Raw genomic sequence first — 13096 nt, 5'->3', positions numbered from 1 at the left:
TGAAAACATTTTTCTGTTGCTGACAAAACATACTCGCCATAACATCCATTTAGTATCTGTTGTCATATCATAGGATCTTCCTAGGCAGATGTAGTTCAGAGCACTTTAAAGACTTTTCGTCCATGTTAGCTTCACTTGAGACTGTATTTTTTGTTTTGCCAAACAGCAACCACTGTGGCCACAAGGGGCAATGACAGGACGATTCTTGATTTTGAGGTAGCCCATTTGTAAGTTTTGCTATTGCTAACATTAGCATTAACAGCTGTTTACTCACCAGTCTAGAAGAAAAGTTGTGAGTTCAGCATCAAACTTCATTCCTTTAGTCACCAAGAGCACCAATGTTCTTGTTCAATCTTGTTTCTTTCACTTCTTCTCTTTTACTGTTAGCATACTAACTAGCTAGCGACCAATAGCGACTTATTAACCTCCAATCTACCCTGAAGAAGTAGCGCTGCTCAGAGGATGCGACAATCACCACCACTTGCAAGAAACCACATTCAGTGGCAGAGAAAACTTACAAATAGCCCCTTTAAAACAACATCATAAGGCAACCTCACTGAGCTTAAATGTTGTATGATAGCCAGTGAACTGAAACAGTAATGTCAGTTATTGAGCAATATGAAATGTTAGGTAACATTAGCTAACATTAGCCAACATAAGCTAATGGTCACACCAGACCAAGTAAGTCCCTGAGTGTATTGAACTGATACTGAATTCAACTTTTCATTTGTTAAAGGAAAATTGTGGGGTTTTTTTTCTTTTAAAAAGTAACATAGACTCACACTAAAAGATTTTGGATTTGTTAATAATTGAGCAAAGAGAAAACTAAAAAATCCCTTCAAGTAAGCCTACACAGGTTTAGCAGCAGCTTTATTACATTCAGCACATGGAGGAGTGAGTGAGTGAGTGTGCATGTGTGTCCCTGCGTCCACTGATGGCTTGTTCCCTTGCCTCCCTCTTCATAATCACAGTCAACCTTAATGCAGTCAGCCTGTCTTCCCTGTTTCCCTTTTGATCAGTGACGCAGATTTCAGTCTGAGAAGTGGATGACATCTAACTGCCCCACTCAAAGGAAAGACACACAGGCTACACACACACAGCACGCAGTAGCAACTCCATATCTTTTGGATAAAGGGGCTTTTCTTGAGGTGTGATTAATGCTGGTGTACTGTTGGAGCCAAGAGGGAGTTTGACTCCTTGCCATGATTTACATTGCACTTCATTTCCCCTTCTACCTCTTCCCGTCATTATCTGTATCCAAATTTAGCAAACATGCCAAAAAGTTAAAAATAGACCTCTGCAATCTCAGCAGTTCTGTCAGAGATACTGTGCTGGAATGAATGTCGGTTTAAACTTCAAATAATTACAGTTAATTGTCAGCGGATGAGACATTTTTCGGGATTTTTCGGAAGCCAATGAGATAGGCGCTTTTGGAGATCTGTGGGTGAAACGTAAACAGAGAGATAAACTTTCTTTTTCCTCATGACTAACTTTTGTGAGAACTTTTGGAGGAGGTTATTTGCTTTTCCTACAGTTCTGTTGTTCTCCAAGTTTTGTTTTACTCAATGAAAAGCTGCGCATCTCTTCCACTGCTGCCACAGAGGAATGCCCAGCTCTGCAATCCTCCCATCAGCCCACTAATGAGATCAGCTCTCCCAGCTGCTCTGTCACAGACTCTGTGACTCCCTACAGAGAGCGTAGCCAGGCATACTGAGGAGGGTGAGACGATAATGCAAACGTACGACCACTACTTGTACATGCATGATGCAAAACAGACACCTGGTAACTTGCTATCTAATTCCAGTATGCATCAACCATATCAACCAGGACATGCACTAAATAAACTGTATGTTACCTGCAGATACAGTGCCAGTCAAACTGTGGCACATTTGTTCCATGACTGCTATACTTGTCTTGGTTTTCATGCACTTTTAAGCTGGTACCTCACCATCAGTACACAGTTAATTTAGTTGACAGCTAAAAGAGTCAGAATATCTGGCAGATACAGAAGGCACACAGACCTCTGAACTTGCTTGCCAAACAGAAGTTGGAACATATAAAACAGACTGGGGAGTGGTGACCTCTGTTTGGTGATTGGAGGCTCGATCTACTTTTTCTTATGGCTCATTAACAGGCTGCAACTTGGCCTCTATACCTTTCAAATGAACAGTGGTTAGTGTGAGGTGCTGGCCAGGCAGCAGTGTATGCGATAAGACTGAGATTGAATGAGAGAGGCCTCACAGACCATGTGATGCATGACACAAACCAGATATAAGTCAAACCGGAGTACGGGTGAGTTGAAACAAACGGTGAGGGCTTTGAAGGAGAGCGGCGTTCATCATATTAGAACGGACAAATTATCAACCACATCCCTTCTTTGAAAACCATAATTGTTACGACAGCAATGAATCTGGACAGATACACATAGACACAGTCACACCCTGTTAAATTTCAGCCAAATTCTTTCCCTAAATGACTTCCTCCTCTCGCCAAAGTTTGCCAAGATTAATCTGTAACATTTCCAGAATCACATGTAGAACTTCGTTGGAATTGAAAAGCATTATCGGCTTGTTTGCATTCAACAATGTGTCTTGTGCACAGCATAATGTATTTCTACATCTCAGAGGACTTTCTGCGGCTATTTTCCCACTGACTAATTTTCAATTCCCTTTACCATCAAAGAGGAAGACAATGATCCTATAACAGGATCGGCTGCGTGGGAGCTGAATCTCTGAATTGTCATTCGATGTGCTGCACAGCTAACAAGACTACGCCGTGTCTACAGCTGCATTTGTCAGTCATCCGTCTCATGTGCGTCAGATGGAACAGATGCGATTCTATTTTAACCAATATCAGCTGACAACACGTGATATTTAATGGCTTGTGTTTTACTCGTGCTATACGCCTATAAACACAGAAAACATATTTTTTATGCTTTATTTTCCTGCCATTCAGGCATGCAAGTACAGTGAATATGTCTTGCTCAATCACTGTGTGTGTGTGTGTGTGTGGGTGGGCATGCTGTACTTGGCCACAGCGATGCTTTAAACTAATTTGTAAAGTCCGCATCATAACGTGTTTGCACCATCCTAGGTTTAACACGCCAACACTATCACACAGTGCAACTGAGGCTAGAATTACAACTTTGACCTGATGACAGCACGAGACAAAAAAGATAAAGGGTCACAGATATATTTCAGTTCATCCTGAAGGGAGCGTGGATGTGTTTACCTTGTTTCATGACAATATATTTAATATTTGTTAAGGGTTTTCACTCAAAACCACAAGTTAACCTCATGGTGCCACTAAAGGAAAAGTCAGGGGATCAGGAAAGCAATTTGGACGCATCCTCTGGGCACCATGAATATACCACATTTCATGGCAATTCAACTGGTTTTAGTCTAGATCCATACTTGCAGTCATGGCTAATAAAAATAAAACATATAAAAGGCTCTGCTACTCTTTCACTTCATGTCATTCAGGGTCCACACAGTTTGACCTCCTTCTGCTCCCTAAACCGTGATAAAAATTCATGGTAAAGATACCCCAGAGCCCCCGTCCACAGGGAGCTCTTCACCATTTGACAGTGTGACAAGTGTTTATTTTTCTTTATGTGCTGTTGACTGTTATTTTCTCTTGCGGATGCTGCAGGGGAGAAACTTGCTGATGAGTCTCTTCTGCTTTCCTTCCTCACAGTTAGCTTCATTTCACTGGAATCTGGCGCTTTTTTGGTCTATGTGGTTGCACTATGAGGCTATCTGTAAAAAATGCAACTGGATAGCATTTCTTTCCTTTCCTGTGGCTTTAGATTAATTGCGTCTTCCTTAAAGAGCCAGCTTGCATTGGGATGTACTTGGATCGACCCTGTCAACTGTGCGGCGTTTGCTGGCTGGGCTGCTGGACTCTTGACCAAAACCCTTGGGCAGATTAACATTCCTTCAGGGGGACCACTGTATCTCTGCCATTATAAATAGGCAGGATTAGGCCATACACAACGAAACAAACAACAAAGCTTTCTGTTGTATAGCAACATACAATATGTGTTGATAAGGGCACCATTCCTCTAAACAGTTAATATACATGTCTGAATTCTGTGTACTTTGAAAACTTGTATTCTTTGCCTTCCTATTGTTCCTATTGTACCCCATTTCTTTTCTATCTACTCCCACTGCTTCCTCCACCGCTTTATCTAGACTTTGTGTGAGTGTGTGTGCGTGTGTGTGTGTTTGTGTGTGTGTGTGTGTGTGTGTGCTGTTTGACCGGCGCATGATTCCAATGCTTTGTGGCTGCCATGTTGACATTCTTCAAGGCTTGGCCTGCATTTCACATTTGTGCAGGTCAGGGTGTTTTGTTTGTTTTAACTATTATGGGAGACCCCCAGTTGTTATTTCGCACTTTAGAGGAACCTTTAAAATGCCTCTGCTGGTGTGCTGTGCTCCGCTGCACCAAAAAGAGCGAAGCCTCGGGGGAGGTGTCTTATGAGTGCATTTCTGTTAGGCCTCCATCAAGCTCTGGACTCAACTGACTGGCTTTTTTTTTCCTTTGGAGGCTTTAGGTGCCTACACCACATGTACTTCTGAGACAGCATACGTCACACTGCGGTGTGTGTGCAGCAAACATACAGTCGTCCTAAGCAAACTCAGATTCCTTACACACAAAGTACTTTCATGTTTTCTCAGACTTTACACACACACAGCAGGAGCCACTGTTTCTGAAACATATCTTTACTCTTTTATAGTCTTCAAAAGAAAGTTACCGTTGTTTAAAGTCTGATTCCCGTCAGATGAAGAAAAACAACACGTAAAATTAAATGTGACTGTGGTGAGATACAAGAGTCAGAAGCTTCAGTTTCATAGGAATTATTAGCAACAGCCGGTTCATATTCCACAAAAGGTAATGTAAATACATTCACTCTTGCAGTGAAATTGCCTCACAGAAAACAAGTTCATAAACCTCTGTTATGAGAAACTCTGGGGCTCGACTGGTTCACCTCTATACTGCGACAGGAATTCTTTATGATATAGAGGATAATGGGAGCATGATTTATATCCCACATTAACAATCCATAACCTGAGCTGTGTTCTTGGACTATGATCAAGGTATTACAGCCCTATTAGGATGATGAATTCAATGTTTCATTTCTATAATCCTGTTGAATTTAGCTGTGGTGGTCAGGCATTTTCTGTTAACTTTTAGAGTAACAGTAAAAGAAATGATGACTTGCCCTGCTAAATCAGATTACCACCATTTACAAAAAAGTTACCACTTACAACTTGTCTTACTCGGCTCAGAGCGGTTTGGGGATTTTCAAAGTGTAGCAAGACCACAACAGAAAAATGTCAAAACAGTTGACTTTTTACATATAGAGCAGACATATATCAACATTATGATTCTTTTAGAGCCATGTTTTAGGTGAACTGCTAATGCTGCAGTCACATGATCTCAGCAGAATGGGAAGAACAGGAAAATCTCCCATGTGCTAACCCCAAGGCTATCCCTTGTTGCGTTAGCCTAGCTACTTCTGCTGTGTTGCAACTTTTAACAAGTGACTGAAGTTAACAAGTGAAGCCAGACACAAACACTATACTGCTCCTTTTAGAGTAACTAAATGTATTAGTGTTAAAATAGGTTGGTTTTTTTAGATGTTGGCTAGTTGGCAGAGATGGTAGCTTTGCAGTCATTTTTCTACAGGTTTGCTAACACTTCTGTTTTTCTTTTCACCAAATGGAAGATATTTTATCTGTCATACATTTCCAATATATCTAACCTTGAATTACAACTTGGAGGCTAACATTATTTTCACATTCAGCTACTTTTAATTACGATTACTTGCAATTTCTGTAATTAATTATGTTCACCAGCTAATTGCTAACTCTGTGTGTTGCTCCCAGACAGGTAGCGTACAGAGGGTTTATCAGAGCTTTTTGTTGCTGGAGGGCAGATGTGTGTTGTGGCTGGAAACAGCGCCAATGAGAGCAGTAAAACTGAACCAAAACAGTAAAGTTGTGGGCCATAAAAGCAAAACAATGAGCTTAATGATGCTAAAGAGCTCTGTAAAGCTGAGGGGACTACAGAGGCTGTCACACTACACATAGTCATCTGACTGATTGTTATTATAATAAACAGTATTAGACTAGCTTTAAAACAGATTGTAAATTTTACAACCTACAAACCCAAAACTAAAGAAAAGAGTCATTGTTATACTTTTACTTTTACATCTTGTCAAATGTGATACCCTCCAACCCTCACAGGCACACTTCAGTTTATTTTCTCAAGATAAAGTCTCATCACTATCACATGTAGAAATAAATACCCAGACCAGGGTCTTGGCTCTTTCTATCTATTCTGCTCTGTTGAAACTGGTGTCCCAGTGACGCTGGGTGGGGCTTAGGGGAAGCAATTTCTCTATCATTATGGTCATTACCCACGGCTCTTATCGTCACGGATGTTTGTCCAAAAAGTCATGCATTTGCACAGTTCTTGTGAGGGTGATGGTACCATCCCTGATGAGGATGAAGATGAAGTGGACTGGTTCACCCTCTGTAACTTTCATAGTTTATTCAGTATAAGGCAGCCCTTCAATGTGCATTACACCACTTCACAAATCATACAAATAGTTTCATATTGTCCATAGCATAATGGAAGGCATGGGATTATTATTCTTATTAGGGAAATCATGCAGTGCAAATGGAAAGTAGATGCAGGGTGTAAGCTACTAATTTACTCTTGAGTGCTGAAGGCGTCTGTGAAAGCAGTAATTCTTTATGTTCTATGAATGTTCCTATTTAGTCCTGTTCTGCTGTTTTAGATAACTGCTGATGTGTTTTTTTTTAAATTTCATGGCACTTTGTAAACTGCTTAATAGCTGCTAGCGATGGTTCACCGTGTGAATGATGTGATGCTTTTTGTTGTGAATCCCCTGTCGTCATAGAAGATGGAAGCGACCTCCTGTGTGGGCTTTGTTTGAAGAGACTCGGCTCATAAACAAACCACGAGGGAGTTGCAGCAGGATGTTTATGGGGATGTGAGGTAGAATGAATTAGAAACCGCAGGGGTTGAAGCACCAGGGCCCTTGCCACACACACACACACATGTATGCATGTGCAATTACATATATATATTACATATGTATATATATATATATATATATACATATATATGTATGTATACAGATATGTATACAGATACACACACCATGCAGCACTAGGCCTTCTGGAGTTGTGTAACCTGCAGACACACTCAGTAATAGTCCAGTAAAACTGGAAACCACTACCCAGCTAAACTTCAGCAACACCACTTTAATGTTAAGTAAAATAACCTTAACAAGTTTTGTTTGTAATTTCAGTGTGCTCTGTAACTGAGAGGTAAAAAACATTTTCTCACACTATCTGCAGGGGACGCCAGATGGGGAGAGAGAAACAGACACAAAGACAGACTGAAAGGAAGAGAGGAGTGAGAGTCCATCAGCCCTGCACCCATCTGCGAGGTTTTAACGCCGAACCTAAACCAGAGGTTCAACACTGTAACACACACATGGTTGGAATAAGTAAATTAAAACAATAGTTTAGCACAATTTCTCCATTTATAAATGTTCCACTTGCTACTTAATGTTTACCATGTGTCTGCAGCAATTGCACACATCTTGCGGTTGCTGGTTTGTCATTGCATTGCTCTCCCATGGGAAAAAAAACCAAAGCCTTACTCTTGTTTGAAACTGAGTAGACCTTTTATCTGTACTCTGCTTACTTGATTCATTTTGGTGCTTTTTCAGTGCAACAGCCCTTCATTTGAACTTTCACTCAGAGGCTGGTACTCCAGGGAAAACATTAGTTTGAATTCAGAACAACAGCTAGATCTCGGCTGAATAACAGCCTGTTCTGACATTTACACTGCACACTACTTACCAAAGGCTGAGTACTTATTTGTGCTTTGTGTGCTGTGCAGAAAAATGGAGATGGAAGGTCAAATGTTTGGGTTCTGAACAAAAAAAGAGAGATAAGGCTTGTTATGCCCTGTCTCCAAGTTTTTCATTTGCCTGACACAAGATGAGGGTGGTGCAGACATAGAGCTTGTTCCTCAACCAGATGATAAACATCTGTCTCACAGAAGTGTCTCTGAGCAAAGGACAGGAACCTCTGTGTGCTGTGGGTCAGAGCAGAAGGTCAGAAGCGCTTAGTCTGTTCTCTGCAAGTAAAAAAAAAACATTTCCATCATAACTTTAATTATTAATAAACTGATATCTGTGACACTTTAGAATTACACAGCTATGATTCTACCTATATCCAGTTCATGAAAACATTTACTGTCTGGTGTTTGGTAGGTCCCTCACAGGAGAAATCTCCACAGGAAGTCATGTGTTTTATGTTTCCAACAGCAACATCAGTGGTAATCAGAAGAATATGACAGTGTATTGATAGTTGTTATGGCTACGGTAGCTGAAAAAAAAGAGAAAAAGAAGATAGAAAAGGAGATAAAGTCATACAATATGCTGTATTCACTGTGACAACACACCACAGAGATAATCCTCTTACAAAAACGTCACCGAAGTGAAATAATCTTGTATAATGCCATTTTAAAATGTCAAAATTTAATACTGAAGTGATCCCAAACCCCTGCTGGCCTTACTTCCAAACTCCCTAGAAGGGAATGTCCAGCCTTGAGAATTTAGGGTCTTCTGGGGCCAAATTTGTGCTTGACTGCACTGGGACCAACCTGACTGCTCAACTGATTCCCTCATGTACCAGCAGCAGCAGCAGCAGCAGCAGCAGGAACTTTAATGAGAGTAAGAGTTAAAAAAGCAAAAGACTTGAGTGAAGAAAGCCCTCCTTTATGTGTGTTTGTGGGTGTGTATGTGTGTGTGTGTGTGTTTGTGTGTGTGAAAGAGAGAAAGAATGAAAAAAGGGAGAGAAAATATCTTTAAATGTGTTGGTTCTTTCTATGTGTGCATGTTTGTGTTTGTAGGAGTAGACCATCCTATAAACCACCACTTACACCTCCCATTGCCTCCAGCAGCAGGTTGAGCTGGGGAGGCAACAGTGTAACAGTGAAACCCCATCCAAAGCAAACACCACACTACCTCTGTTTCACTTTGGATTCCCGCTACTTGGAATTTTTGTTTTCTAAAAGGCGCTCTTTGTCCCCGCTGACGTGTATTGATCTGGCGAGGCACGTGGGAGTTCACCCTCACTTAAAAATGGTCCAGGTGGGTTGTTTAGCTGAAACAGATACTGCCACCTGAATATGCACGCTGACGATTAGTAGCAAAGTTGGTTATTGGCCCTCACAGACCTGCCAATAAGACCTTTCTATGCCCCCCAACCCTCCTCCTCTACCTCCCTTCCTGCAAATTTTCCCTCCAAGTAAGAGGCTTAGACTAGTGAGATGTAAATTGCTGCTACTGCTTATACCTCAAATTACAACAACTTATTTTTTATTTAAGCTAGAACTTTCCCAGCTCCCCTCTGTGCTTTCATGTGAATGAGCTCAACAAAACTCATTTCAATTTTAAAAATCATAAGCACCAGTCTGGAATTCCCTATTAAAAGTAAAGTCTTTATATGGGAGTAGTAAGGAGAACCCTATGTTTTTTCCCCTCTCATGCCTCCACCTAAATGGTAACACTAGAGGTGCCAGCATACAAAGCCCAGCATTCATACATTGGTCCACCGTCCTCAACGCCCACAGCTCTGACAGCATACAGAAAGCAGCAGCCAACAGGATGGGGAGAAACGTAGAGCTGATATTTCATGGAAAGGAAAAACATGAACAGTACTGAATGAATAGTGCCCTCAACACACCGTTTTGAACATTGAAGTCTGAAGGGCTGTGTGTTTGAGAACAACACACCACTGTGTCAGGCTTCACCACTTTTAATTATCAAGAAAAGCAAAGGTGTAACTGCTACTCCAGTATGTCCCATGGATGAAAAAAAAGTTGTTTATACTGTAGAGAATAGTGTGAAAAGGACTGTCTGTGGGAGACAGTTATTTATACTTGTGGTTTTCTTTGCTCATTCCTTAAGATCTCTTGAGTGGGAAGCCACTTAAAGGATGATATGTGCCATATATCAAATGTAAGCAAGAATCTCTTGAACTCAGTCCCCTTTCAGACAATGACCTCTTCTCTAGACATGGCCATGACTTGGCTAAACAGCTAGCTTGTTTAGCCAAGCTAGCTTGTTTAGCAGGGTGGTTGCCTCCTAATAAAATATTTCTAAAAATAATATATATAAAAATATTTCGTTCTATAAGCTTGGTGATGTGACTACTCGCAGGGCTAGTTGGTGAATTACTGCAGCTAGCGTGCTAACTGCTAACTCTAGCAAGTTGCTGTCATGCTAGTCAGAGACAGCAACTGAACAGCTCACTGAACCTTGTCTCTATTTTCTCTGTACTGAACAGTTTATTACCTCCTGGTGTTTGTGCTAATAAGATTATACATTACATATACATACATATATATATATATATATACATTTCATTCAATAAAGAGTAGTTGAAGAGGGGAAATACATTTTTACAAGCTAACACCCTTGCTAATTGTCTGTTTGCAAGCTTGTTAGAGTCGTCAGTATCTAGCTAATAGTTAAAGATTCAAGTTTACAGGTCAAGATTGAACTCAACATAAAAAAGATTTTACTTGACATCTGTTAGTGGAAATCATGGAATTTAAAATGATTCTCCTTTATTTTGCAGTTTCACATGTTGGTGTGACCAGGGCCTTATAACCTAGGTTGAAAAATACCAGAATTTTCCTTTAATGAGTGTCCAGTGCAGATAACTGTGTGTGTATGTGTGCCAGCTGTGTGAGAGTTGGACTGCCAGCCACCTTGACCTCAGCAACAAGTCAGAGATAGTCAGGGTTCAATGATCTGCGAACAAGATTTCTTTTTATCTCTGAGAACTGGCAGGCAGAGTGGTTTGACTTATCAAGGACAGTTCTCATAACATCACCACCTTTGAATCACCAAACACCGGATGCATTTCAAATAAATTTTTCTGATGGGGTTCAAGTGAAAGACTAAAAATGGCTCAGTGGTTCAAAACACTGAAAGTTTTACTTCAAACAATTTGTTAATGCATTGTAACTGTGTTTCCCCTTTAACCTATATGCCTTAATTTGTCCATCACTGTCACTGTCTTCAGTTATCTTTATGCCTCACTGGATGGTGGGAAATATACACACTGAGTCATCACCTCCTTCCACAGGCCTAATGTTATGGTAAAACATTCCTTTGACATTACCTTATTTCTTCTCTTTAATTTCACACTGTACTTTGGGAATCTCACTTTTCACAGGCGGCAGCACTGGGGCCGTCTAATGGATGTGTCTGCCAAGGTTAGAGCGACTGTGTGTGTGTGTGTGGGTGTGCATAGGTCTATATAAGTGTGGGAGAGATTTGTGCCATAGTGTCCAAACATCTTTATCTAACTTACTTTATTACCAAAGATGAATACGGGCAACAAACCCAAAACAAGTTTAACAAATTATGTGTTTGCACGTGGAACACACATTTCTGTAAGCAGGCCTGTGTGAATTAAATGTGTTTTGCATACATAGTGTCAGTAACAGAAACACTGTTATGGTTCCAGAGGCCCAGTAGCCACGCAGACAAGCAGCAGGTGGCCAACGACTACTTGGGGAGCTGAAGCAATCCAGCTAACGTGTTTACTTGACCTCGGCCTGCCTTCAATTGCTCATGACCTACAGTGAGAATGTTTACAGAGGAATTTAATCTGCACAAGAGCGTTATTAACTTCTGCCACCATCGTTGTTTCTAAAACTCATTTAGCATTATAAGAAGTGGTGTCTTGTATGGTATTCAGCTCTCAACTGTGAAAAGAGTCCTCTACTGCTCTTCCACTACCACTGCTGAAAAAAGTATCTTCCAGGACAAGTCAGCAAACTTAACTCAACTAATGAAGACTGTGAGATGCAGTTGAAAGTTGAATTTTTCTAACTACTCAAATGTTCACACTCAACCTGCAGGATAAGATCAGCAGTCAGTCAATCATGTTTGTGGTCATTACTCTGTCAATCTTAGTCAATGTTAAACTTAACTTTATCATTGATTTAGTGCCATGATACATTACTGTATACAGCTGGCAAAGTGCACAATTGTTTAACGCTATTTTGAGTCAGCGTTACTAGACAGTTAAAATGATGGCTGAGAATTTTAATTTTATGATTTATGTTACGTTAAATTGTTTCCACTCCACTTCCACGTCTTTCTATTACACAAATTGAAAGTGCACGCAGGTGAATGGAAACAAACTTACAGACATATTGTCAACTCATAATGTTGTGCTGCCAAACAGTGGCTTATTAACACATCTTGCAGACACTGAGCAAAAATAGTATTCATTTTAAGTCATATTTTCTGGCCATGTGATGAATGTAAGTCCAACATTTAATCTTCTTATAGTTCTCTTTGGGTCTCCACCAACTCCTGAGAAAAGTATGTGGCTCTTTAGCTGCTAAATACTCCACAATGTTCAGCAGCTAGCTGCTAATTTTGTCTGTTGGTGCAAGGCAAGTAGAATACAGAGCAATATCATGATATTGAGGCATACTACATTTTTATAAATCCCAAAACTATGATTTTTGATACTGTGAAAAAACAACTCACCCTTTTTCTATTAAACTGACAGTGACGATCTCTTAATGTGATGTATTGTGGTCCACAACATTCATGATGTAGGCAGAACAGGCAGGCAGCTGAGTTGAGAAATATGATGACACCTGACTCCCTGTTTGGGAATATTTGGGGTTGTATGATATAGTTGAACCAGCCAACATGGATGAAGTTGTGCGCACTTATTAGCTATAAGAAAGCAGGTAACACAACAAACCTTTGTTGGAGTTGGAGTGATTACTCTCTGTGTGACATGAGTGGTCATAAGATCAGTTATTAATATAGATCAGCTTTAATAAATACTCCATTCCCTGCTGTCCATTTTTTGGGAGCTAGCTGTAAGCCTCTTAAATCACCAGCCACAGGAGTGTCACTACCTGTGAGTAACTCATAACCACTTTGTCTGGAAAAATCCATCGTGCTACTTTATCTATTTGAACAGCAACATAGCCATCACAGCGG

This window comes from Seriola dumerili, unplaced genomic scaffold (assembly GCF_002260705.1).
Source record: "Seriola dumerili isolate Sdu_G_001 unplaced genomic scaffold, Sdu_1.0 BDQW01000025.1, whole genome shotgun sequence".
Taxonomy (NCBI): domain Eukaryota; kingdom Metazoa; phylum Chordata; class Actinopteri; order Carangiformes; family Carangidae; genus Seriola; species Seriola dumerili.
This window is presented reverse-complemented; position numbering follows the sequence as displayed.